The 25,993-nt window shown below is 36.5% G+C and overlaps 1 long non-coding RNA gene and 1 pseudogene across 3 annotated transcripts in view; one reads left to right on the top strand and one right to left on the bottom strand.

Annotated features, from left to right (window-relative positions):
- LOC118154541 (uncharacterized) overlaps positions 1–11,272 on the top strand; it is a 310,862-nt gene extending 299,590 nt beyond the window's left edge. For all 3 annotated transcript variants that reach the window (XR_013519318.1, XR_013519317.1, XR_013519316.1), the window contains 2 exons: positions 6,288–6,383; positions 8,279–11,272. This is a non-coding gene — a long non-coding RNA (uncharacterized LOC118154541). The remainder of the gene's footprint in view (positions 1–6,287; positions 6,384–8,278) is intronic.
- A 12,795-nt stretch (positions 11,273–24,067) lies between these two features.
- Positions 24,068–25,019, bottom strand: LOC100390380 (carbonic anhydrase 5B, mitochondrial pseudogene; annotated as a pseudogene).
- Between the last annotated feature and the right edge of the window lie 974 nt (positions 25,020–25,993).

Here is a 25,993-nt window from a genome sequence, read left to right as displayed (position 1 = left end):
AGGAACCCAAAAGCCATGCTGTAGTAGTATACACATGATAATATGTTCTGAGGTGTATGTGTATGTCTGTGTTAGGATTTAAAGCAAATGGCCATCTTTTGCTTATTTCACTGTAAAAGCTATTGTGAGGGAAAAATCCATCTTTTTTATTAATCAATGTTACTTTTCTCCCCTGTGATTATTACTAATCAATTTCTCCAATTTCTTCATTGGAGTAGCTAGTTAATTCTATGTGTAATCCTTCAGGGGGTAGATGTGACAATCCAGAGAGAAAAGAAACCCCATGAGTCATCCTAACTTTGGTTTCCAAACATTTAATCCTTTAAAAGACGGAAGAGTTTTTAAAGATTATGCTAAAATTTGAGAGAAACACAGGAATGAGTGTGGAGTCTTCTCAGCTCATTTTTCAGTTTTGAAAATAATTCCCTTAGGTTCCATTAGGCAGAGACAGAGAAGAAAAAAATGAGATAGAGATGTGTTAATGAGCCTTAGAAGGAGCATTTCCTGTGTCTAAATCTTGGGCAAAACCCAGAGATGGTATACGGCCTCAAAGAGAAAATGACTGTGAGCTGAGCTTCCTATGGGTAACTGGGAGCCATAGAAAGCTTTGCAGAGATACGCACACCTCCAGCTTAACTGAGCTGAGGGTTATTTCAGCGTTAGCCCTTACCTTGTACCTAGATGATTAAAGAACTCAAGAACCTATGCCCTTCTCTCCTATCCCTTATTGCTTGGTCACATGAAAGCAGTCTGGAACTTTGATACAACCTTAGGAAAGAATAATAGAAAACTAAATTCGCTAAGTACCTTTATCTTGAGAGCTTTTGCAATTGATGTAGGTTGTTAATTATAAAATTATATTTGTAGTTCACCCAAGCATGAATGCTGAGATTTATATTGATTATACTATTTATACTGTGATTTATTCTAGAAAATAAAGACTAGTATAAAACTTTTATAATTTTTCTACCTCTGACTGTATTAAAGATACTGTTTATGTACCCCATCTGTTCCATGTCTGAATGAGGTACAGAACCTGCATTCTCTTCACTCGAAGCCTAACTCAGTGGCCTGGTATATTGCAGTTCAGTTCTCAAGTTATCAGGATTTTTTTAGCTCAGTATTTTGCAAAAATGGCAAAGATTTTTTGGTATTGAGTCAACACACTATAATAATAGTGTGTTGGGTCTAGTATGTATATATGCAATTATTTGCAAAATCTATATATTAGGTTGGTTGTCAGTGTCTACTTTCCAGTTCCTCTTTGGATGAAAAACTCATAACCTCAGATCTTCTCACACCTTTTCTGGTTAGGAGAGAATCCCCTTGAGTTCTATGTTTCTCTTGTGCCACAATGTCTGCATTTTGTTACAAGGTTCTTATGCCTGTGCATTTATCCTTTACACTCCCCCCAACCCACACAGTCACACAAAGGATAACTTTAAGCACAGAACGATTCTTGACAGATTTTTGCAAAAGACTTTACTTTCCCCAAAATACTTTGTGTGCATTCTCAGTGTGAATGGCTGCCTGATACTACCACTCTACTCTGCCCCTTGAATTTGAGTGTCTTTTTTCCTATACACCTATGTGTGCCTGCTGCCTGCTCAGCATTCTGAATGCACTATCGGTGCTTTGCACTGACTGGAGTGACAAGGATATTGTAAATGTCTTCTGTGGGCAAGAGTCATTTTACATGTAGGGTCTAAGATTAAAAAATATTTGTTTCCCATTATTTAGCACAAAGACACTAATGAGTTAATAAAATTTGACATTATTCTGCCACCTATTTACTCACTTTCTGTTTTTTAACTTCATGTCCAAAAGAAGATGGATATATTTGTGCCCATGAACCTGGAAAAACATGAGTAAAACCTAATTCTTGGCTGCAGATCCTTGCTCCCTTTACTTATCATTGTGTTACTAAGTGAGTCGGCCTCTACCTGAGACCATATTGTCAATACTTTTCAAAAGCTGAATTTATCCCAACTATGAAAAGAAATTACTAATGTGATAATAATTGTTGAAAAAATTTTAATTATCAAATAACTATAAGAATCCTAAATGGTATTTTGGGCCTCTTATTTTACTCCTTTCCAAATGTGAGAAAAATAGAAACATGGGAATAATCCTAAGGCACATATATACCATATAATCTAGTTGTGTAAAACCATATTTTAAAATACTCCTCTCTCTGTAATAAGAGACTTTTGGGAATAATTTTTATTGATTAACCTTTAGGTTAATTTGTTATTGTTAAATAACCAACCATGGCTTCGTTTCATATCTTTAACCTCTGATTCTTACAGTTGGTTAATTTTCAAAATAGCTAATTATTTGATAAATGCCAGATGATTTTTCCCAGTTCTCTTGTTCTCTAACAGTCAAACAACACTTGAATATACAGATCCCATAAAATATTTGTCTCCTTCTTTGGATCTTTAAGTAAAAAAAGAGTAATAGAACATAAGTATTGTCTCTTTTAATGTGATAAATGAGATATTTCCAAAATCTATATGACAGATAACATAACATCAAACATTGTATGTAGTGAATTAATTATATTTATACAAAGAAAAATATTAAGTCATATTGACAATATTTTTGGGTGAAAATCTGCCATTTTCACATGTAGACAGTGTAAGAAATTACATTTTTATCTACTCTTACTGTCAAAATTTAAAAAGAACTAGACTAAGAAAAATCTGTGTTTGGACAGTTTTATGCAACTAAAATGAAGCAGAAAAATAAGCTAATTATGTGGATAATTAAGCCTAAATCATCTTGCTTGAAATATATTGTTGTGGCAAATAATTGTTATAGTGGTTTTTGGTTTTGTTTACGTTTATTCTGCTAATGTAGATCTAGCCTTTATATGAATCTTAGGAAGCACAACAACAAAATAGAGTCAAAATACAGCAAAATAGAGTTAGATTTATAACATAAATTCAGCATCCTCTGTTTAGGCCAGACTGATACTGCACTGAAAGCCTGATAGAGATTCCATATTTATTTACTTCAGAGTGCTGAATCAAGCTCAATGAAAAGTGATTTGTAAATTGCTTATTCAGTGAACTTGAATAAATAGCTCACAAATTGATGTGTTACAAGAATTTCTTAACCAGCCCATTTCATTTGAAACCTGCTACAGCTTGTCAATTTCCTCCTCTGGATTATGTTGAACAGAAAATGTTGGAATAGAACAGGACATTCTACTTACCCACCAAGAAGGACAGTCTATTTCCAAAAGAGGAAAAAAATGTGACCATAGTTTTAAAACACCATTCTCTCCAGCTACCACTACTGCCCTAAGAACTAAGGAAAAGAGGCCTCTAACATAAACCCTGTGGTTTAGTGGGCCCAGATCTATGTTTACTGGGCAGCTCTTTACAGTCGGGTGTCCACAAGGTCAAGCAGATATGTCCACCAAGAGCTCATCTTCCCTCTTCCTAGGCCATTCTTCAAGTACTTGCAACCCCAACTCCACCTTCAAGACCTGCACAGGCTTTTGTTCCCACTCCCAAGCATAGGCCATCCTATGCCTGGGTCTGAGATGTAGTCAAGTGGGGGTAATTTTCAGGAGAGCTTGGAGAGACCTTGGACATTCAGGCTGGGGTGCCCTCGTGCAGGAGTGTGAGGTACCTCTTGGGACCAGAGAGAATCAATCACTGGCCAGACACAGAGGCCTGGGGCCAGCACTACAGTCTAGTGCACAATTCTGAGGAGTCCAAAAATTTCTAAGTGTGAGTGGCTGCTTCGTGCTACCTGGCCTTCCAGATTGCTACAAAGACATATTTTAAAAGGTAGGATGATAGACCTTTTATTTAACACTTTGTTCACTTGATTTATGACATTTAAATATTTAGAATTTATGTTTAAAATAATGTGTTTAAAAATATAATATTAGCATATGGGCCTCCATTTGCACTCTCATTTCAGGCCTTCCAATATTAAGGAAAAGCTTACCAGCTAGCCTCTGTCTCTCTACCCTCCACAACCTAACTTCTCATGGTTTTCTTATCTTGCTGCATTCCAGTTGCTCATTCCTTCCTTTCCTCACCTGAATTTGCTTGGGCACTTAAAACTTTAACACACTTCTTATTTATGCTTTTTACTTCCTTGTTGAAAAGTCTAGTGACCATGATGTTCAGTCCTGACTAGTCTTGTTCCCTTAGCAGTGTTCAACCCTGCTAACCACTTTCTCTTGTTTGAAACCCTCTTTGTTCTTGGTTTCTAGGGCACGGTGGTCATCTTATTTTCCCCAATACTTCTGTGACCACTCCTTCTGTCTGTCCATCCCTTATTCAATCCTCAGTTGTCATTCTGAGGGCCCCATATTTTCTAATTCAATGGCTTCTCTACATGCCATTTCATCAGGGTTGTGACTGATATCTCTATCAAAAAGAATCCCAATGTAATCTCTCTAGCTCAAACCTTTACTCTGAGCTCTAGGTCTATCCAACCACGTTTATAACATTTCCTTCTCATGTCTTATAGGTGCCTTGAAATGAATACGCCTAAACTGAACCGTTTATCTTATCTCCCAAACTTGGTAGTTCTTCTAATATTCACTAGAACCTCATAGTGTACAGTTATCCATTCAGCCTTGTAAACCACAAACAAAACTCATCTTTTACATCTTTGAACCCTAGCCTCTCCTCTATGTACAATGCATGGCCAAGTTCTCTTGGTTTTAGTGATTTTCAAATACATGTACTTGAGCCCCACATGAGACCTCGACTTAGCCACATCTAGTGTATGTCAACCTTTTACTTCCTCCGTACTAGCCCAGTCTTTCTTAATCTTTTAATCTCTGGGATTCCTTGAAATACTTTTCAAATATCAGAAAATCCTATATAATAATTATATCTACAGCTCATAATATGTTGCTGTGAACATAAATTGTACATAAAATAATGCATTAATGATTGTCAGTGCTTTTTGAGTAAAGAATGATTTTGTGTGTGTGTGGATGTGCTTATTTTGGCCAGTATATTATCCTACTGTCATATTGTTCTACCTCTCTACAAATGCTCTAACTCCAATGCAAGTCAGCATGTAGGTAAAGCAAACTCCAGCTTTTTCTTTATTTAATCTCCTTACATTTGATTTTAAAAGATATATCCAGGTATGCCTAAATGCCATACTATACATTTTTCCTATTTAAAATGCTAATGAAGGTTACTATGTGCTATATTGCACATACAAGAATAGTTATACTTTTTTTCTTATTAAAAGATAAAAGTGACCTTTTATCTAATTTTTCCTTAAACAGTTAAGTTAATCTTACTGTTTGAAATTATCATTCTTTCATTTTCACAAATTCAAATAAAATTTATAAGATAAACATAATAAGTTTCTTTTAAATAATTGGTTTGGGCCAAAATGGGATTTAATTTTTCTGAGAATAGGCGCTATAAATTTCATTTAAATAAATATTATAAACTGACTTTAATTAATGTTATTTCAACATGAAAATTCATTGGCAATATTGAATAGTAAGGCTATCCAAACCGTAAGGGAAAGAACTGTGAGGCTGGGCACAGTGGCTCATGCCTATAATTCCAGTACTTTGGGAGGCCAAGACGGGCAGATCACGAGGTCAAGAGATCAAGACTGTCCTGGCCAACATGGTGAAACCCCATCTCTACTAGAAATACAAAATTAGCTGGATGTGGAGTTATGCACCTGTAGTCCCAGCTACTCGGGAGCCTGAGACAGGAGAATCACTTGAACCTGGGAGACAGAGGTTGCAGTGAGCCAAGATCATGCCACTGCACTCCACTCCAGCCTGGCAACAGAGTGAGACTCCATTTAAAAAAAACTATGAATAAAAATATAGCTTAAGCACCATTTTATATAAGACTTTGAGAACATTTTCCTAGTGAACAATATATCAGCCACAAATACAAGCCTAGACTGTTAACAAAACATTTATACACATATATTAGTTTCTTGATCTCTGCTACAGTACTACACGTGCATAGACTAAAAGAATGGACATGAGCCCGCTTTTCATTTAATGGAAAACGTGCTTGCTTTTCATTTCAGAAATACTAAAAAACGATGCAGAGCAGCAGAGAAAGGGCCCTCACCTGGCCAGGTACTTGTGTTGAACAGCATGGAAAAAAATGGCAGTTTTGTTCTGTGATTATTCCAGGTGGATTTCAGTAAGACTAGAGACTGGCTGATAACCTTTCTCACTCTCAAATCCAAGCAGCATGGGAAACATTTCAAGGTTTTCTGTTGCAACATGATTGTTTCTAATGATTCTGTTTCTTTTAAAGCCAAACATCTTGTCACTTGACATCAAAACATTTTCTTCAGGACCTTGCAGAGACTTGTCCAACTGATTCATGAGATGAAAAATGTTTGCTAAGCAGGTTAGTTTCTGCAGCTATTCTTCATCATACAAGCACTTACTAAAATCTGGCCTCTGTGTTCTTTCTGCAAGTGTTCCTGCAATTTTGCCTTCAGTTCAAACTCCCTGCAGAGAACTCCTCCTCTATTAAGTACATGGCTTTCTGTAGGAAGCAAACTTACTTTGTCTTGGATCAGGTTTCTAAACATTACTGAGTGAACTGGTCTTGTTTAATAAAGCTAACCATTTTAATAGCATCACAAAAGACTTTTATTTTATGTTGAGGAGTTTCTGAAGATGCATCTTTCAGTAAAGAAGGCAATGAATATGCCAACATTGGGATTTTCATTTTTTTTCCACAATAGATGCATGGTGCCACCAGCATAGATGCCCACACAGTCCTTACAGACAGGCCTTTTGTTTCCACATATGATGGCACAACATTAAAGAGATCTTGGCATTTGGTGTTTGGGTAAGCCAGATACAGTAGAAAAAAATTTTCTTGGATTTCACCACCATTTAGAAATGACACAACTTCTACAAGACACATACTGATGAAATCTGTTGAGTCATCAGCTTGCATTGGGAAGATGTTCAGTTTATTACCCCAAAGTTCTTTAGCATCCTGTGACATGTCAACAATATGATTACTTAGCATACCATGTAATATAGAACTTTTTCAAATTCTCATATTGCAACTCTTCCTATCATTCGTCTCACTATATATTTCTATGCTGATATTATTAGGTTCTCATCAAGTACATAATTTTTTCATATTTTGGGCAATATATTTAATTACTAAATAACAAGCTTCCTGAGCCTTTTCACTAAATGTGACTTTTTTTTTAATAAAAGTTTCAATTTTATTATAAGATTCCAATCGCCATTTAAAATAACACCTTTGCCTGTAGAATGGCTTTTCAACTTTCCTGCAGCAAATGATGCAGGAAATGGTGTGACAATAATGTATTTGCACCATAGAATACAACTTGGATAACCAACCCATGTAAAATCCATTGAAAACTAATTTTTATTATAATGAAATTATTTTGCATTCCTTTTTATACTAGTACAGTGAAATGACTTAGAAGTTTATAATTCTTCTCACTAACCTTATCAGAATTATCCATAAGCCTAGGTCCAGAATCCTCCTCTACCGTCTCAACTTTGTGCTCAAAAATTAACTTAATGCAGTATCAGTTATTTTGGACAATGTAAACATTGATGAATCTTAAAATGACCTAATAACTGTCTTAGTTTGGGGCTCTTATCACAAATTATCATAGACTAGGTAGCTTGAACAACAAACATTTATTACTCATAGTTATGGAGTCTGGGAAATCCAAGATCAAGATACTGGCATATTAAGTGTCTGTCGAAGGCCTGCTTCCTGGTTTGCAGAAGACTATCTTCTTGTACTCACTCTCACATCGCAGAGAGCAGAAAGAGAAGAAAGCACTCTCCTTTCTCTTGCTGTAAGGGCACTAATTCCATCATGACTGTTTCATTCTCATGACCTAAGTATTTCCCAAAGGCCTCACTTTTTAATACCATCCTACTGGGGATTAAGGTTTGGATACATACATTTTTGAGAGAATAGAAGCATACAATTTATAGCAATAGCAAATGAAGGAAAAATCTCAAAAACATGAAAAATTCACAATGCAATTTAATTCTAATCTACATAATCTTTATTCTGCAACATTTTTAGCAACAGAAAAGCAGCATGACAAAAACTGAGTCATGACACAGAAAAATACCTTCTTTAGAATAAAACTTTCCCCACAGTTTTGTATTGCACAAATAGAGCTTAGTCACATTTAATAACCAATGATTGACAATAAGAGGTTGTTGTAGGCAATTTGCAAGGGAAATATTTGTTATCGATCCTTTTTTCCTCCCTTTTGTCTGGTACAGTGTTGACCTTTTGTCGTTGACCTCCCCATCAGAAGAACTGAGAATGCACTTGTCGAAATGAGCAGAGTCCTACCGCACACTGTCATACAGACCTGTAAGACTGTTGATGAAACTGCTGCTGGCCGTTCAGTAACAATCCATCACTGCAAGTGCCAACATTGCAGGGTATGGAAAGTTTAAACAAAAACCCCCTCCTCTTAGTTTTTTCCCTTATCTAGTACATCTTGTGGAATCCTAGAGTTTCACACCTACTTTAGTTACCATGACCTATTCATTTCCTGGAGTACATCCGTATTCTCCATTCATGCTCCTCACATTGTTATCCCTTCTGCTTAGATTGCTCCTGTACCATTGACTCCTTGTTATCCAACACTCCAAATTAGCACAGATTCCCCCATTATGCCCTTTTCACAGTCCTTCATACCACCATTCATAGCACTTCCCTCAATTGTACTCAAATAATATCAATGGTGGTTTAACATCTTTCTCTTTTACTTGGATGTAAATGACAAGGCCCATGTCTCTTGTATTAACTACTAAATTTCCACATACTATAATCAAGGCTTCAGAAATGATACTTACCTTTACTTTTGTTGCTTGTAATTTACAGGGGGGGATATATGAAATGAATGAACAAGCTGAAACCACAGGGCTTTAACAGGTGGTAGGCCTGAAAAATAGGGCAATGCAGTAAATTGCACAGCTGGTCCAAGATATTCTGTGAATAATCTGATGTGCATTATGCAACAGGAAAGCTAAGAAGACAGGGAAGAGGCCAAGAGGAATCCTTTTAGAACAATATCAAATTTTTTGTATTAAAAACTAAATCTTTGAGGGCATAAATTACAATACAGTTTTGGAAACCTAGAGTTCCAACTGCGTGAAACAAAGTACTCAAGTTTATGGCATGAAATTTCTAATGCTTTTGGTGAGGAGCAGAGTTTTTAAGGTGAATTTTTTTTCTCAACATCCTAGGAATAAAATGACCTACGAGCAGAGAGGTGATTGCCAATGCAAGGCCATTGATGCATAAAGGAGGACCTTGGTTCCATTGTGAACATGGGATGTATTCTGTGGTTGTGGATGTTGCATATTCCTTTTCTGGGGAGTATGGATTGAGAAAACAAGACAGAGGAAACGAATGGGCTCCTAGTTCCAATGCTGTGTGTGTATTTTATTTATATGATTACAGGAGGAGTTACTTTATTGCTTCCATGCAAAAGCATTCTCTGTAAGATAAAACTCCAAGCTAAGCAGTTATTAATTTCTTCCCAGAGACACTGCTAAATAGAAATATGAAACACTGCTTCTGTACTTTTCCTACCCCATGTCAAATTATGAAATAGATTTTGGAGGTAGAGACTGAATATGTGACTTCTAGATTTGTGATAAATAAAAAGTTTTTCCATTCAGTAGACCATAAAAAAGAATACTTATTTGGAGTTTAGATCAGGCTTTTGATTTTGGGTCAGTTTAAATTCTGTTCCCATGAATTCAGGCCAGTTTAAATTCTGTTCCCAGTTTTCCCCTTGACCTTAATAAAGGCATATAATAGTTGTCCTTTTTACTTTATAACATTGAAGTAAAAACAACCACCATTGAAAGAAAATGTGTTAAAAGAAATTTCTAATAAGACAGGTAAGACTTTAGACATAATTTCTATTTGTAGTGAATTTTTCAAGTAAGAAAATTATTATAAGAAGCATTATTACTGTATATTTCCTTTTAATCTATTCAAACTCAGCAAAAATTTCAGCAGCATCAAATGGAAATTATGGAAAGAATTAAAATATTATGGAAGGAATGACATCAGTAAGATAGCAGAAAATAAAGTTGGACTCTCGTTCACCCAATTCAACAATACATGTACAAATTTCCTTTGTGAGAAGTCCAGACTAGTTGAAAGGCTCTTGCACTCCTCTGCTGCCCTTTTGTACAGGGCAAAATCGGCCACCTTGAAACCAGTAGGAAAGTTCAACATATCATCTCACCACCATCCCTACTCTTGGCATAAGACCAGAAGATTAGAAGAAAACTTCTAGTTCCCTCCCAGCTTCTCTTTGGGGTGGAAAATAATTGGACTGCATATGCAAAGTCTCAAATTTTTCAGGGGCTTCCCTATGTACTGGCATTTATCTCTCTCTTGTCAAAGCACTTATAGGATATGGCATATTCTAAATGCTTGGGGGAAAATGAGAATAAAAATGTGAATTATCACACAGTCACCATAATTCATCCCCACAGGCTCAGCAAAGGGAAAGCATAAAGGCCATACATCAAAAGCCCACTGCTAGCATCATACTCAATGGTGAAAAGCTGAAAGCTTTTTCTTTAAGATAAGGAACAAGGTCAACTGCCCACTCTTGCTTTTATTCAACATAGTCCTAGAAGTCTTAGCCAGAGAAATTATGCAAGAAAAATAAATAAAAGGCATCCAAAGAATTAGGAAAAGAAGAAAATTATCTCTGTTTTCAAATAACATAATCTTACATGCAGTAAACCCTAAAATACTTAGGAATAGACTTAGCAGAGACAGTGAAAGACTTTTACACTAAAAGCTGTAAGATATTGATGAAAAAACTTAGACACAAATGAAAATAAATCCTGTGTTCTGGGACGAAAAGCCTTAATAGTATAAATGGCCATACTACACAGAGTAATCTCCAGAGTCAATGCAATCACTATTAAAATACCAATGACATTATTTACAGAAATATAAAAATCTAAAAATTTATTCAGAGCCATTAAGGACCTTGAATAGCAAAACAGTCTCAAGAAATAACACAGCTATAGATAACACACATTCTGATTTCAAAATATATTACAAAGCTCTAGTAACTTAAGAAGTATGATACTGGCATAGAGATAGATATTTAGAACAATGAAATAGAATAGAGAGTCCAGAAATAAATCCATGCATACACAGGCAATTGATCTTTGACAAAGGTACCAAGAATAGATGATGGGAAAAGGTTAGTTTCTTCAAAAAATGGTGTGGGGAAAACTACATATCCACATGCAGAAAAAAATATATAATCTCACACATTAATAAAAATCCACTCTTTAATAAAAATAGATTAAAGTCTCAAATATGTAAGGCTGAAACTATAAAACTCCTAGAGAAAAACACAGGGGAAAAGCCTCAGGACATTAGCCTTGGCAATAATTAATTGGATATGACATTAAAACCACAGGCAACAAAAGCAAAATTAGACAAGTGGAACTACATCAAACTAGAAAGCATCTGCACAGCAAAGGAAACAATCAGAGTGAAAAGGAAACTTATAGAATAGGAAAAAATATACAAACCACGTATCTTTAAGGAATTAATATCCAAAATATATACAAGGAACTCCTACAACCAAGTAGTAAAATGACAGAAACCCAAATAAAAATAATCATTTTAAATATGGGCTAAAGATTTGAATAGAAATTTCTCCAAAGGAGACATATAAATGGCCAACAGGTATATGGGGGGGAAAAAAAGCTCAGTATCACTAATAATCAAGGAAATGAAATACAAATCAAAACCACAATGACATTTCACTTCACACCATCAGAATGGCAATTTGAAAAAAAAAGCATTGGTGAGGATATGGGGAAATTTAAACTTTTATATACCATTGGTAGTAATGTAGAAGGATGCAGCCACTATGGAAAGTAATATGGAAATTCCTAAAAAAATGTAAATAGAACTACCATATGACATAGCAATCCCACTTTGGGGTGTATAGCCAAAAGAATTTAAGCCATTATCTTAAAGAGATACCTGCAGTGCCATGCTCATTGCAATATTATTCAAAATAGTCAAGATGCAAAAATAACCTAAAAGCCCACTGACCAGATGAGTAAGGAAAATATGGTATACAATAAAATATTACTCAACCTTAAAAAAAGAAATACTGCTATATGAGATGACATGGTTGAACCTTGAGAACACTGTGCTAAGTGAAATCAGCCAATCAAAGATGGGCAAATACCACATGATTCCCCTTATATAAGGTATCCCATGCAGTGAAACTCATAGAAGCAGAGAGTAGAATGATGGTTTTTGGGTGCTAGGGGTAGGAAAAAATGAAGAGTTGCTACTTAAAAGGTACAAAGTTCCAGTTGGGCAACATGAATAAGTTCCAATGATCTGAGATACAACATCCTGCCTAGAATTAGCAATACTGCTTTGTACACCAAAAAGTTTGAGAGTATATTTCATGTTAAATGTTTCTACTGCAATGAGAAAATAGAAATAAAAAGAATTGTGCCTCAAATGAAAAATTGAACTAGTGTATCCATCATAGGAAAAAAATTAAACTTTTTACTTCTCTAAAGCCTTAAATGACCTCTATAAAAATGTAACATTCATATTTCAACATGGAATTAACCAAAAATTGATCTTGGTGAAAAATACATGGCAGAAACATTCTACTACAAGAATGGTTCAGTCAATGTCAACCTGCTTGATTTTCAAATGCCTATAGCAGTCACTGCATGAATATCGGTGATTGGTTTTGACAGAGAAGACTCCCCAAATTCTAGTATTCAACTTTAGTATTTTGTTAGTTGTTTTGCATAGGCAGAGAATTTGGTTCCCCTCCAGATGCTTGCTTTTATTTCTTCAAGTATTTCTCATGGATATCAGCATTCTACAGTTTAGGCTTGTATTAGGAGAAAGCAAACGATACGTGACTCTGCCTAGAACAATTTAGTCTGTGAAACCACAGTTAGCCAGAGCAGAGATAGCCCATAACATTAACATTTCACAGAATAACTGTTCTCCTAACAAATATGTTTCACTGGGTTCATTTAATTAATCAAATATGTTTTAAGAATAATCATTAAAATAGCATTGAAGGAAGAAAGTGGTTCATTTATGTATGGCTATATTCAGCACAGAAGATTATGTTATGTAGGTAGAAGAAATTCTCCTTTAAACTTTCTCTAACTCCTTCCAGAAAATAAAGGAAAAGAAGCTGTTTTAATATTGTACAAAATAAAATTACTTCAGGTTTCACCTGATTTTTTTCAGCCCTTTATTGCTTTTTAAAATTTCAAGTTTCAAGACAGGTAAACATTTTAAGATACTAGACATGTCTGTTTTTCTATTGCTTGGGAAAAGAGAACAAGTAGTGGGTGAATTTTCAATACCTGTGTAAACATCTTGATGAATAAGAGATTCTTGTGGGACAATGAGAAACCACTTGATTTTTCCCGTTGTTCGCTGTTCAAACCTATTGCATGGGGTTAGTACTTAGCCTGCCCCTGATGAAATCTTGGACAAATCCATGGCATCCCAGTCACACACAGAATAATGAAAAGTCTCCCAGCCATTTCAAGGCATAGATCACCGTTTCATTCCCATAATTAATATATTCATTCAGGTATAATAATTAACACGTCAAATTTAGTATTAGGTTAGTTTTGTTTCTCCTTAGAGCTCCCAGGCTGGTGTGAAGTGGGAAATGAAGGAAAAGTCTTGGCAGGATTCTCTCTCCCAATCTAGAAACTCTATTCCATTTTCCATCTTTCTAACAGTTTCTGACCCTTCCAAGATTGGCATATGGATGAAATCAAAGGAGGTAAAATTAAGAAAGGCATAAAAATTTTCACTCAAAGCATTCAAAGTGTGTTCTTGAATTCAAGCTGTTGGGTGTCACCACTCTCTTGAGCACCACAGTCGTTTTCCTCATGTATCACTTTGGTGAGCTCCACAGAGGAGCGCCGTCTTCGACCATCTCTCACTAGTAGTAGCCTCGACAGAAGTAACATTTTTCTGGAACTGATTTCTTATATTGTCCCTAGAGCCCCCTCTGCCTCCAGAAGAGTACCTCCAACTTCCTTCTGGTCACGTTCTCTTACCGCTTAAGGGATGGTCTTAAAAAGGCTCGTGTTTTCTCTGTTGCAAGAGACCCATATTTGGTCCATAGGAAATATTCATCCCCTTTGCCCTAACAACATGAAATGCAGGCCAGACTCAGCACAGCCTTGTCCGCCTTCCTCCATTCCCAGGGCGCTTAGTTCATTACACTGTTAGGAACCTTGATTTTTTAGACGGTCACCTACTGTGTCACCTGAAGCACCTAAAACGAGTTTTAGGAAAATGCCTAAAACTCTCCTCATGGTGTCCAACAACCCCAATTTCCCAGGAATGAGGTGGGAAAGAGATCTCTGACTTCTCTCACTTGGGGAGGGAATCCCAGAGAACATGAACTCTCCACCCAAATCTTTTTCTATTCAACTTTTCTCTCAAACTCCCAAATCTTTTGTGCACTAAATGAGGATAAGAGATTAACAATCACAAAACTGTGTTTTGGCTACTCCTTTGAAGTCTGCATGTTTAGCTGTACCTAAACTGGAAAGTGATCTTTATTATGTCGAGGCTTCAGCCCCAGAATGGAGTGAAACAATCCATTTCAACATCCTGTCACATCTGGTTTTCATTAGAGATTATAGTTTAGCCTCTTGTGTAAATAGCCAACAGATTCTGGGAATTGTTTTATTTTCACTTTATTGTTTATGAAAGCCAAGGAGGAGTAGCTCAGCTCACCCCATCAGCACCATTTTAAAGACACTACAGTGATCTTTGGCTTTATCGGCCTTTGTTTTCTGGGGCTTGTCTTACTATTTCAGATATCCTTGTTTTTTTAATGTATATTTTTCTCTTTAGAAATCTTTGGCCCATTAAAGCCACATTTCAGTCAGCTTAATAAATATATAGGTTCTAGACATCATGCTTTCCAATTTACACTGGGATTTTGGTCCATTATTTTTTTGGTATACCTTCAATGACATCAACTTTCAGGGAATCCCCATATTGAGTCTGAAACACCTTCCCCCTCCCTCCCTTCTTTCCTTCCTTCCCTCTCTCCCTCCCTCCCTCTTTATTTCTCTTCTTCTCTTTCTCCCTCTCTTCCTCTCTCACTTCTTACCCTCATTTCTTTTTCTTTTTTTCATACCTATATGTATTGAGTATGTACTATGTCCTGGGCATAATCCTAAATTCTTAGTTCTCTTCCATTCTGTAAAAACAATACACCTTGCACACACACACATATCGCATCTTCATCTCATGTTTTCTTTCAATTGTCACCTATGTCTTCCCTTTTATTTTCTTATTTGCATTGTGTGCTTCGTATTTCCTTATCCTAAATTTTCCTCCTTCAATTTCTTTTGGGTTGTCTTTTTCTTTTGAGAAACATCAGATTTTGGCTGAGGAACAACCTGTTTCTTTCCAGCAAGGATCTTCTCAATGTGTGGTGGAGTTCATATATGGGTCCACGTGACCATGATCTCTGTTGGCAGAATAGATCGTGACCTGACATGAAGACTTCATTGACCTGACACATTCAGCGACCAGAGAATGCATTTCTAAATCCTTCAGTTCAGCATTATCCTCTGCATTTTTAGGCACAGGTAGCAAAGATTTGGCACTCTTTGAGTTAATGCCACCATTTCATCTTCACTCTTTAGCTTGGAGATGCCTGCCAGCTACACCATTGTATGGAATTAATATGACATTTAAGAACAAAACAAAACACTTCCTCAATTTATAACCCTCTCTGACTATTGGCATATCTCTCTGCCTTTTCACAGCCAAATTTCTCTTGACTCTTTCTAAAGCTTTACTTTATCTCTCATTATCTCACATTTACTCTTAAATACTTTCTATTTTAGCTTTTGTACTCACTCCTCTATTTAGATGGCTTCCTTGCCAAGGCACTTATTGCTAAATCCATGAGCTCTTTTAATTCTATATTCTATTTTACTTCTTAACAACATTTAGCACTACTGGTTTCTCCCTATTTGTAGAAAAAAAATCCTTTTGCCTTTCATTTTCCTTTCTTGTGCTCTCTTCTCCCATCTTGGTACTCTTTCCCAGTCTCCTGGATGCCTCTCTTACTCTGGTCATTTTTCAATATATGGGTTTTCTTGGGGTCCTTTCCACTGTTTCTCAGCCTTTATTCCCATTTTAAACTCTCTAACTATACAATTTCATTTCAAAACTTTGGTCATCATTTTTAAAACTCCCAAATCTAAATTCCTCGTAGATGGCTCTTCTGAGCTCTGGTATCTCCTAACCAGCTGCATTCTGGACATACGCACCCAATGGTAAAACTCTTCTATCTCGCAGTCTTGTTATTCCTCCTACATGTGACTGATCACTGAAAGATACCATCCCGTTTACCTGATCATGCAAGACAGAAATCTGGCTCTTTTTCTTTGTATACTTTCATCTAACCAAACCCCATATCTTATGAATTCTGCCTTTAAACTATTGCTCAAATCTCTGTACTTCTGCTAATAATACTCTTACTCTTGCCTTGGCCATCCTGAACTTCCTGGCTTCTGGAACAGCTTCTCAATGCATCTCCATGAATCCCATATAGCGTTTTCTTTAGACATGCTTCCTGTGGTAGCCAGAGTACTCTTATGAGGTCTGAAGAGTCTGCTAACTTCCACAGCTCTTCTGGGAATTACCTCCAATCACATAGCAGTGGGCCTCCAAGGCCCAATGTTTATTATAGGGCATCTCTCTTACTGATAACAAAAGATGCAAACAGGATAGACAGACACCTGGTCCAATCAGATTCTTTTTCTTGAGAATGTGGAATTAGCATTAACGATTGTTAGTTTTATTATTATTATTAGATACTTTAACTGGAAGAACTTTGCACATATGGGAGATAGGAGGCAGATTTGGTCATGTGCACAAGAAAGCATCTATATGCCAGAAGGAGCAGAAATAGAACCCCATTGCCTCAGACAGAGAGAGAAAGAGAGTCTAAGAAATGAGATCTGACTTTTCTGATGGTTTTAGAGTTCCTAGCCTCAGCCTCTCTTGAGGCTTAGCCAGTCTCTGTTTGCATGATTTATCCCTGAGTCTATAATTTCATGTAGTGGCTCTGAGCTCTCCAGCTGGTCTGCTGCAGATGTGTGCTGCGATATTGACCCCCATAGCCTTCAGGGCAGCTGGAGTCCCCAGGCTGCTTGCCTCCTGCCACAAGCAGCCTCATCTGTTTTCCCCGGGGTGCTGTATAAATATTATCATTTTCCATCTGTGCCAGGATATGGAAAAGGTTGAAAAACAGTATAATATATAGTTAATACATTTCTTCTTTTTGCTTTATTCAGCTCAATCATAACTCTGGTTCCCCCCTCACCCCCTGCCACACTGAGAGCTTTAACCAAGACATCTTTCAAAATGTAAATTTGAGCTGATTTTTCTCCTGTGTAAAACCATACAGTGTTTCTCTAATGTCTTTGGAGTTTAGTCCCAACTCCTTGCTGTAATATATAAAGACCCACATAGTCAGGCTCTCACCTCTTATTCTTTAGCCTCTCCTCTTCTCACCCTAACTGCATCTCTCTGAACTTCCAGACGGTACTACATTCAGTGAAATAGAATATGCCAGACTTCCTGTAATTGTGCATCTTTGCATTCACTAGAGGTACACTAAGCCTTGCTTTGCAACACTCTTTACTCCTCTTTCTCTCTTTCACTCTTTGCTTGGTTAATGCCTATTGATATTTAAATGAAACTTTCCATTCAAAGTTCCTAAACGGTAACCACACTGAATGGTGATTTTTCCATTTACTTACCTAATCTCTGTCTTGAAGGTGTAGTGAGTGTCTACCTTGTTTATTATAGTGCTTTCAAAATCTAACACTTGGGAGATGAACAATAAATACATACCATGGGAACAATACTTTCAATCCTTGTATATGTCCTTATTCAATCACTTATTTTATTCAGTTTTGAAACCATTCTAAGCATCCTCTTCAAGCCCTCTTCTCTCTTCTAGCACTCATACAATCTCCTTTCCCATCCAACTGAGGACTTGAAGTCATTATGTGCCTTCTTCCTCCACCCCTTACTGTTTCATACACAGTCAACTAATATATAACTGCAGTTTCCTACAGTCTCTGAGAATGAGGTACTTCACTTGCTTTTCACGAACAATTGGATTCCCACCTTCCTCAACCCATTCCATTCTTACAGTTTTTAGAATAGCCATTTTTCTGTCTCTATTTAAAAAAATTTTATTGACTCCTTTCCCTAGCTCATAAACATATCTAATTTTTCCATCTTAAAAATTTAATGAGCCCTTTTCTCCAGGAAGACTAAACTTTGTAGAATTTTTAAAGAAATTTCCCAATGCTTGCGTATTCATTCATTATGCCATTCCTTCTACATGAAATTAGTATCTCTTCCTCTCTGTTAAAATAAAATCTTTGCCATCAAGATCCATCTTTGGCTCCACTGTATTCGTGAAACATTTCTTGATACCTCAACTGAATATGGTCACTTTCTTATACCTGTCTTAAGTCATTTATTAGAATGTATTTTATGTTATAGTTATTTGTGTATTTATACAATACCTAACCCAATATAGATCCAACTTAACATTCCCAACACTATATTGTAAATATAGTGAAGGTAAATACTATGGGTTACTAATTTTTGTATTTTTACAGTATCTAGCACTAAGTAGAAAAGAAAACACAAAATAGCATTAATTTTTAATATTTATTGTTTACTGTGTTCCAGGCAACTTTCATGAATTTCATTCTATTTATGTGACAAACTGAAATTGTTACTATTATTATCCCATTATAAAAACAAGGTAAGGTGCAAAGATCATATATTTGTCATAACAAAGATGTGTTTGAATCTTGACTCTACCAACAACTGGTAGTAAGATCTTAAAAGTTACTTAACTTCTCTTAGTCTCATCTGTGGTGATGTCCTACGTAATAAGATTGTCGTACATTTTTAAGGAACTAATATTGTGTGCCTTGTACAAGCTACTTAACATAAATCCCTCCATTTTTTTCTTTTGAACATATAGATATTCAATGAATTTTTTTTGTTGTTGTTACTGTTTTTGAGATGGATTCTCGCTCTGTTGCCTAGGCTTGGAGTGCAGTGGCATGATCTGGGGTCACTGCAACCTCTGCCTTCTGGGTGCAAGCAATTCTCCTGCCTCAGCCTCTGGAGTAGTTGGGATTACAGGTGCACACCACCATGCCTGGCTAATTTTTGTATTTTTAGTAGAGATGGGGTTTCACCATGTTGGCCAGGCAGGTCTTGAACCCCTGACCTTAAGTGATCTGCTGGCCTCAGCCTCAGCGTCCCCAAGTGTTGGGATTACAGGCGTGAGCCACTGTGCCTGGCCTGAATGTATGTTAATGTAAGTTAAATGTTTCTACATCTGGGTACTAACACAGATAGGGTTGCAAAATATGTTGTTCCCATGTGGTTTCTAAATCGCTCATTTAGTCTTGAAATATGGTTGTACTGTGTGCTACCTCTGGCATTATATTGAATCTGGCTTGGAGATTCAGAATCAAGGAAGGAATGAAGTAGACGACATAATACTCTGCTTCATTATTTAAAAAAAAATCAAAAATTGAAAAAAGCCAAGAATAGAAACTAAAAACACCAAGTTCATATTTCTAATTTGACAATGTTTCTGTTAACTGTACTATGACAAATTATGTAAAATGTATTTGAGGAAAACAACCATTTGTTATGCTGATGAATCATGTGAATTAAGAGTTTAGGTAGGGAACAGAGGGGACTGCCTACCTCTCTTTCACAATACCTGGGGCCTCAGTTGGAAGGCCCAATGGCTGAAAACTAGAATCATCTGAAGGATCGCTTATCCTTGGTTGTTGTGACTAGCTATTGAATGGAGGGTTAGTTTCTCTCCATGTGGAACTTTCTGTATTGTTTTTCCACATGGGCTAGTGTGGACTTGCTGACCGGATGGTGACTGGCTGGGTTCCAAGAGTGGCTGAGGATGAAAGGGAGGAGACAGAGAATGAGGAAAAGGAAAGAGAAAGAAACAAGAGAGATTAATTAGACTTCACCTCTCGATTGAAGTGTTGATGTTACATCGTAAGAAGCATATGTAGGATATTTTGGTCTCTGAAAGACACACTGTCACAGAGTGTAACAAAAGGGATATATAGGTAACTGGCATTTCTGTAGTCCATTAGGAAGATTATTAACTGGATGTTTTAAGTTATAATTTTCAAGGCATAAAATGATAAAAATCAAGGTGATACCTTTGACCCATTTTTATCTCTAGGTTGACATTTTAATAACATATCTAATACTTGTTCTGAGTACAGTAAAAATGGTAAGATTTCATTTTAGAATGTAGGCAAAATGATGAAGGGGAAAAGGTTCTGTGCCTTTTGAATCATTTTGAATTAGGCACTTTAAAAATTATATTACCTTTTTTCCAGGGATGTCTCTATTCCCAATATTTTCTTTTCCAAGAATATATTTCCTTCTTCAGAATATTTCTAGCATTAAATGAAATAAAAGAACTGAAATGTTTTGCATTTGGCATTGAGTTTGACATTATTCTTCCTAACCCAAATATTGCTTTCTGGCTCTAAATTAAAGTGTCAAAGATCTTACCCTTAATCTTTCTAGACTGTCTGTCAGAGGACCAGAATAGAGAAACTGCGCTCAGGGTCACAAAGTCAGATTCTAATCTGGATAAGGAATCAGCCAAATTTGTACGTCAGAACCAAGCTCTCAGCTCTTTACTTTTTTCATCACTCCCTCCTTAAGAGTTTTTCCTTTTCATTTGGTGCCTTAAATATCTTTAAGAGTCTTTCATATTCCGGAATTAGAGTTACTATGCTATTAAAACACTTGTAGTAAGGTACCAAAAATTTACAAAAGAATTTAAGTAATATTTAAAAATTAATTCCATAAAGCAGATTTTGGTTAGAGTAGTGGTCGGGGCAATCACACATCCTGGAATGTGTGGATGGATGAAGATAAATGGAAGAAACATTGCAAAGTTATGTAATTTTGAGCGGAGAAATTGAGTTCTAGGAAGGAGGAAGAATAGCATCAGATCAACTAACCTGGAATTTAGAGTTCAAAAGTTTAAAGTCCTTGGCGTGAAAAATAGAGGTACATAGATCCTTAAATGACAGCCATTAACAGTTACAGGGTTTGGTCTGGGTGGGGCCAAGAGTTTTGAGCATTTCTCAGGTGCAACCTCAGAGATGAGGATATTGGTAACTGCATGTCTAGAATTCTTAAGTCTCTGTGATACAAGAAAATGAGGAGATTCTGGATGATTTATGACATACTTGTTATGAAATTAATTGCATGATGCTCAGGACATTTATCATCTTGCTTAACTAAAATGTTATGCTCTTTATATTTTCAAAACTGAACATGGTTCTATGATACAAGAATAACCCCTGAGCTTACATTTTAGACAGATGGGATGATCAATGAAATGTAGTAAGTATGTAGATGTAAAATAATGCACAAACTAATATAAAGAGATCAGAAAGATGGCCGGGCATGCTGGCTTACTCCTGTAATTCCAGCACTTTGGGAGGCTGAGGCAGGTGGATCATTTGAGGTCAGGAATTCGAGACTAGCCTAGCCAACATGGTGAAACCCAGTCTTTACTGAAAATACAAATCTTAGCCAGGTGTGACGGTGGGCACCTGTAAACCCAGCTATTCGGGAGACTGAGGCAGGAAAATCGCTTGAGCCCAGCAGGCAGGGGTTGTAGTGAGCAGAGACATGCCATTGCCTGGGTGACAAGAGAGAAACTCCATTTCAAAAAAAAAAAAAAAAAAAAAAAGGAAAAGATAATGTATGTGAAATGTTTTTAAAGTACTAAACAAATACAAATATAGTGGTAGTCTATATAATATTATTTGGAGGGCAGATTGGTTATGAGAAAGCAGTGGTGTTTGTAAGAAGGTATTGAATTATTCACAATAAGTCCTTTCTTGGTACAAGTTTCTGACTTCTAACTTTTTTTGCAAAGGAAATGTATACATTTTTAAAAGAACAAACAGATGTTAAGGGATTTATTTTCCATTTAACTCCCTATGTTGGTTTTCTGATTTAGTTTTCCACAGTTCCTTTGGTATACACCTTAATGAACTTTGCTCCTAATCAGCTTTTCACAGAGTATACAGGCAGGATTGGAGGGTATACGTATAATGAAAATGGTCTCTTTGTCCCATAGCAATAGGTAAGTAGATGTTAGACAATTATGAATTTAAAAACAATAATCATTCAATGTAGCACATCAAAGCAATTCTGAACAGAATTAATTACTGTTTGAGTATTTCATGTGTTTATCAAATGATTGAGGTTTTAAGTGATTACCTGTCTTGAGTATAGTTGTTTAGTAACCAAGCTAGGTTTAACAAATAATTTAAAAAATAAATCTATAAAATATCATCTTGACTCTTACGATGTGTATTGTTTCTATCCACCCTAACCCAGGCTGATTCACTTCTAACAACAGGAAAAGGTAATGAAGTAAAAGGAGCCCAGAATTTCAAAGCAGAATTCCCTGAATTTTATTCCCTCTGAGTTTCCTATTCTGTAACTAAGTAGCTATGAGAATTTAGACAGGCTGTAGAACTTTTCTGAGCCTAATTTTCATCACTAGAAATAAAAAAATCTGCTCTTGTTTTTTTATTTTTAACTTATGAAGTTTAGGAGAGGATCAAATAGTCTAGTATGAAAGTAAGAATATATTTTTATAAACAGAATCCCAGACTCTAACTCTTTAGATAGATTAGAGGCATTATCCTGACATGCAAATTCAAATTGATCCTATTTGACTTACCCAACTATTTCTCATTTTTCAATCAACTTCCAAATTTTTCACTTGCATTATAGGTTGCATTGAATTGAAGAAGAAATATAATATTCTTATTCAACAAATTTATATTGAGTGAGTTTATGTCCAGGGCAAATAGGTCTTACATGACTACTAGTAACAAAAAGATAAAGATTAATATAAATACTAAATATAAGATTATGTTTAACTCTGTACCTGATGGTCTTCATGCTTACTATGTACCTCTTTTTTTTAATTATAAAAAATGGCTTTATTGATATAGTATTATCTAATAAAGATAAACAGCAATTTTCATTTAACTGCTCTTCCAAGACCTTTGACAGACCTTACTCCCGTTTCCACTTTCACCTTTAGGAAAGTACAAGCAAAACACTTTTGAGGGCATAAAAACGCAAGTTTCTATTTAAGGTGTATCAACAGCCAGGGAAATCTGCTGTGCCCCTTTGAGGGTCATCTAAGGCACAGAGAAAGAAACTGCCTCAAGACAGTTTCTATTACCCTTTCAGGAATGATGGCCATGCAAACCAGGACATGGTTCAAAGTGAAAAAGAGTATGGTTAATAATCACACCAGAACACCAGATATAAGATGCAAGGAGGGCAAGTCAGGCATTCTGTATATTGCTTCTCTCTTCAATTTGGAAAACTCACTTCAATAGGGTTTTGCAATTATTGTTTTGCAAGACAGATAGGAGGAAAGCCTGTGTACTCAGGAAAATGCGTATCTCATGTGTTTACCCTTTTAAAGGTAACAATACTTTGAAACAGGTGAACTGCAGAAAGACTTCTTTTTACCATGTTTACCTTTTTAAGAATTTTATGCATTTCCTAGGGCATACATGCAAAAGCCTTCACATTTCCCCCTTTTAAAAGAGATATTTCTCAAACTTATACATGCACCTCCAACCCTATTTAATTTTTTCTCTATGAAATTAATTTTTTACTTTTAAAGTGCAAAATACAAATATAAAAATGGCCATCTTAATCACGTGAAGTACACAGTTCAGTAGTGTTTAGTATAATCACTGTGTTTCACAACAGAGCTCTAGAATTCTTGCAACCCAAGCTCTGTACCCACTAAATACAATTTTTAGTAAGCTGGTGTAATTAAAGTAAAAGCAAAGTACTGCCCACATGTGAATGTTTTAGGCGGTTGCTTGGCTGGTGGCCGGCTTGGGTTTCACTTGTACATTCAGCTCATCATCGTGCCGGAAAGTTGAATGGACAGTGCGATTCATCAGTGGCTGAAGAGGGTGGAAGTTGTCCACAATTCTTTTCTCTTTCTGCCCCTCAGAAATGAAAAGCAGGGTCCAAAATTGCTCCAGATGATCATGATCAACCTCTACTTGTTGCCTCTTAATGATCCAGGTGACAGAGTCGGAGAGGGATGGGGTAGTCAGAGACCCTGAGTAGGCCCAGTAATCCAGGCAGGTAGGTATCAGGCAGGAAGGGTCAAATGACCCCAATTCCACAAAGGTGTCCTTGTGCTTAATTGATAGCAAAGTATCCACTAATTTTTGTAGCTCTTTATGATGTTTGCCTAGCTTTACAAACACTCCTATCACAACCAAACCATTTTCTTCCAGTGCTGCATCCTCAAAGTTTCCAAATTCGATGCATTCCAATGCACTAAGTGCAGCTCTGGGAAGCCTTTGATATCCATGGTATGCTCAGAGCCCCAGGCATCGATGGCCTCCCAGCAAAAATGGAACTGCTTCAATCGGTAGTTGTGTTCCAGGGGTCCTTCCTTGATCACTGATTTATCTGTAGAATTTTCAAATTTCATAAGGAAAGAGGACCCGTTATTCCAGATGTGGCAGCAGGTAGCTGGGTCCTAAGAGACTGTGAGCAGTTTGAAACCCAGATCATAAACACTCCCTCTACCCAATGGTGATGGGTGACTTGTCGAGCACCCCCAGGAGCCAGGTTTATGCTCTCTCAGAGTGGAGGCAAGGCTCAATAAAATAAAACACACCTAAAATCTCACTGCCTGATCTCAGGGCTACAAGGCCTTGCTGGCATGAATCTCAGAATCTGGAACTTTCTCCACAGCATTTTGCCTGGAAGTGCTTGAAGAATGACCCTCAGGCTGTTCATCGCCACATCTTTAGCTTGAAATCTTGATCAGTTCCTAGTTAATGTGCAGAACCTAATAACCTACTGTATCCCTCTTAATAGACTTCTTTGATTTCATTTCATGCGATGACCTGAAAACAACAATAATGACACTAGCCATAAGAAGAAGGACACCCGTGCCTTGCCTCCTCCCTTTTACCTACTGATCTTGTAACCTTGGGCAATGTAACTTCTCTGGTTCTTAATTGACTCTAATGATAAAAATGACTACATGAATGTAGAAATTGAATCAGCTGACTTCACTAGCCCTGAGATCTATGATGATGATAATGTATTAATGATTTTAATCAATGGCTTGGGGGCTGTTGGAGTAAAAATTAACACTATGAAAATGTTTAATACCCTTCCATCAGCAACACTAAAATATCATCATGAGGTTATATTCTTCTGAGTGAAGCTAATTCATTTAACAAGAACTTATTAACCATCTACAATACTCTGAGTGTTCTCTGAGAAGATAAGAGTGGAAGGAGGATAGGAAAGGGAAGCAAAGATTAATAACTCATGATATCTGCTCCAGAGAGTGTTTTTAATTTAGAGAGCAAGTAGACACACTAACAAATAATTACAGAAGAGTGTGATAAATATGATAATTATCCTTTGTGCAGAGAACTATGGGAGTTAAGTGGAACACAGAGGGTTCTGAGATAGGTTGTAGACCCACATTATAAACTTTTAGGCACTTGATATTGCAGTACGGTAGAATGAGTGTGTTACCAGCCAGCACACCTAGGTTCTGTTTTTACCGGTTTTATTTTTTGCCGGTACTACCTGTTCAAAATGTAGCCTGGAGCAAATCACTTTAATCTCATCTGGAAAATTGTGGTAAGGCAGTTTCAAATTCTATTAAAGCTCTAAAGTCCAATAACTCTCTGGCAGACATGCTATCTTAGTCCATTTGTGCTACTGTTACAAAATACCACAGACTGGGTAAT

Source organism: Callithrix jacchus, chromosome 6 (assembly GCF_049354715.1).
Source record: "Callithrix jacchus isolate 240 chromosome 6, calJac240_pri, whole genome shotgun sequence".
NCBI lineage: Eukaryota > Metazoa > Chordata > Mammalia > Primates > Cebidae > Callithrix > Callithrix jacchus.
Note: the sequence above shows the minus strand (reverse complement) of the source record. Positions and strands in the feature narration are given on the sequence as shown.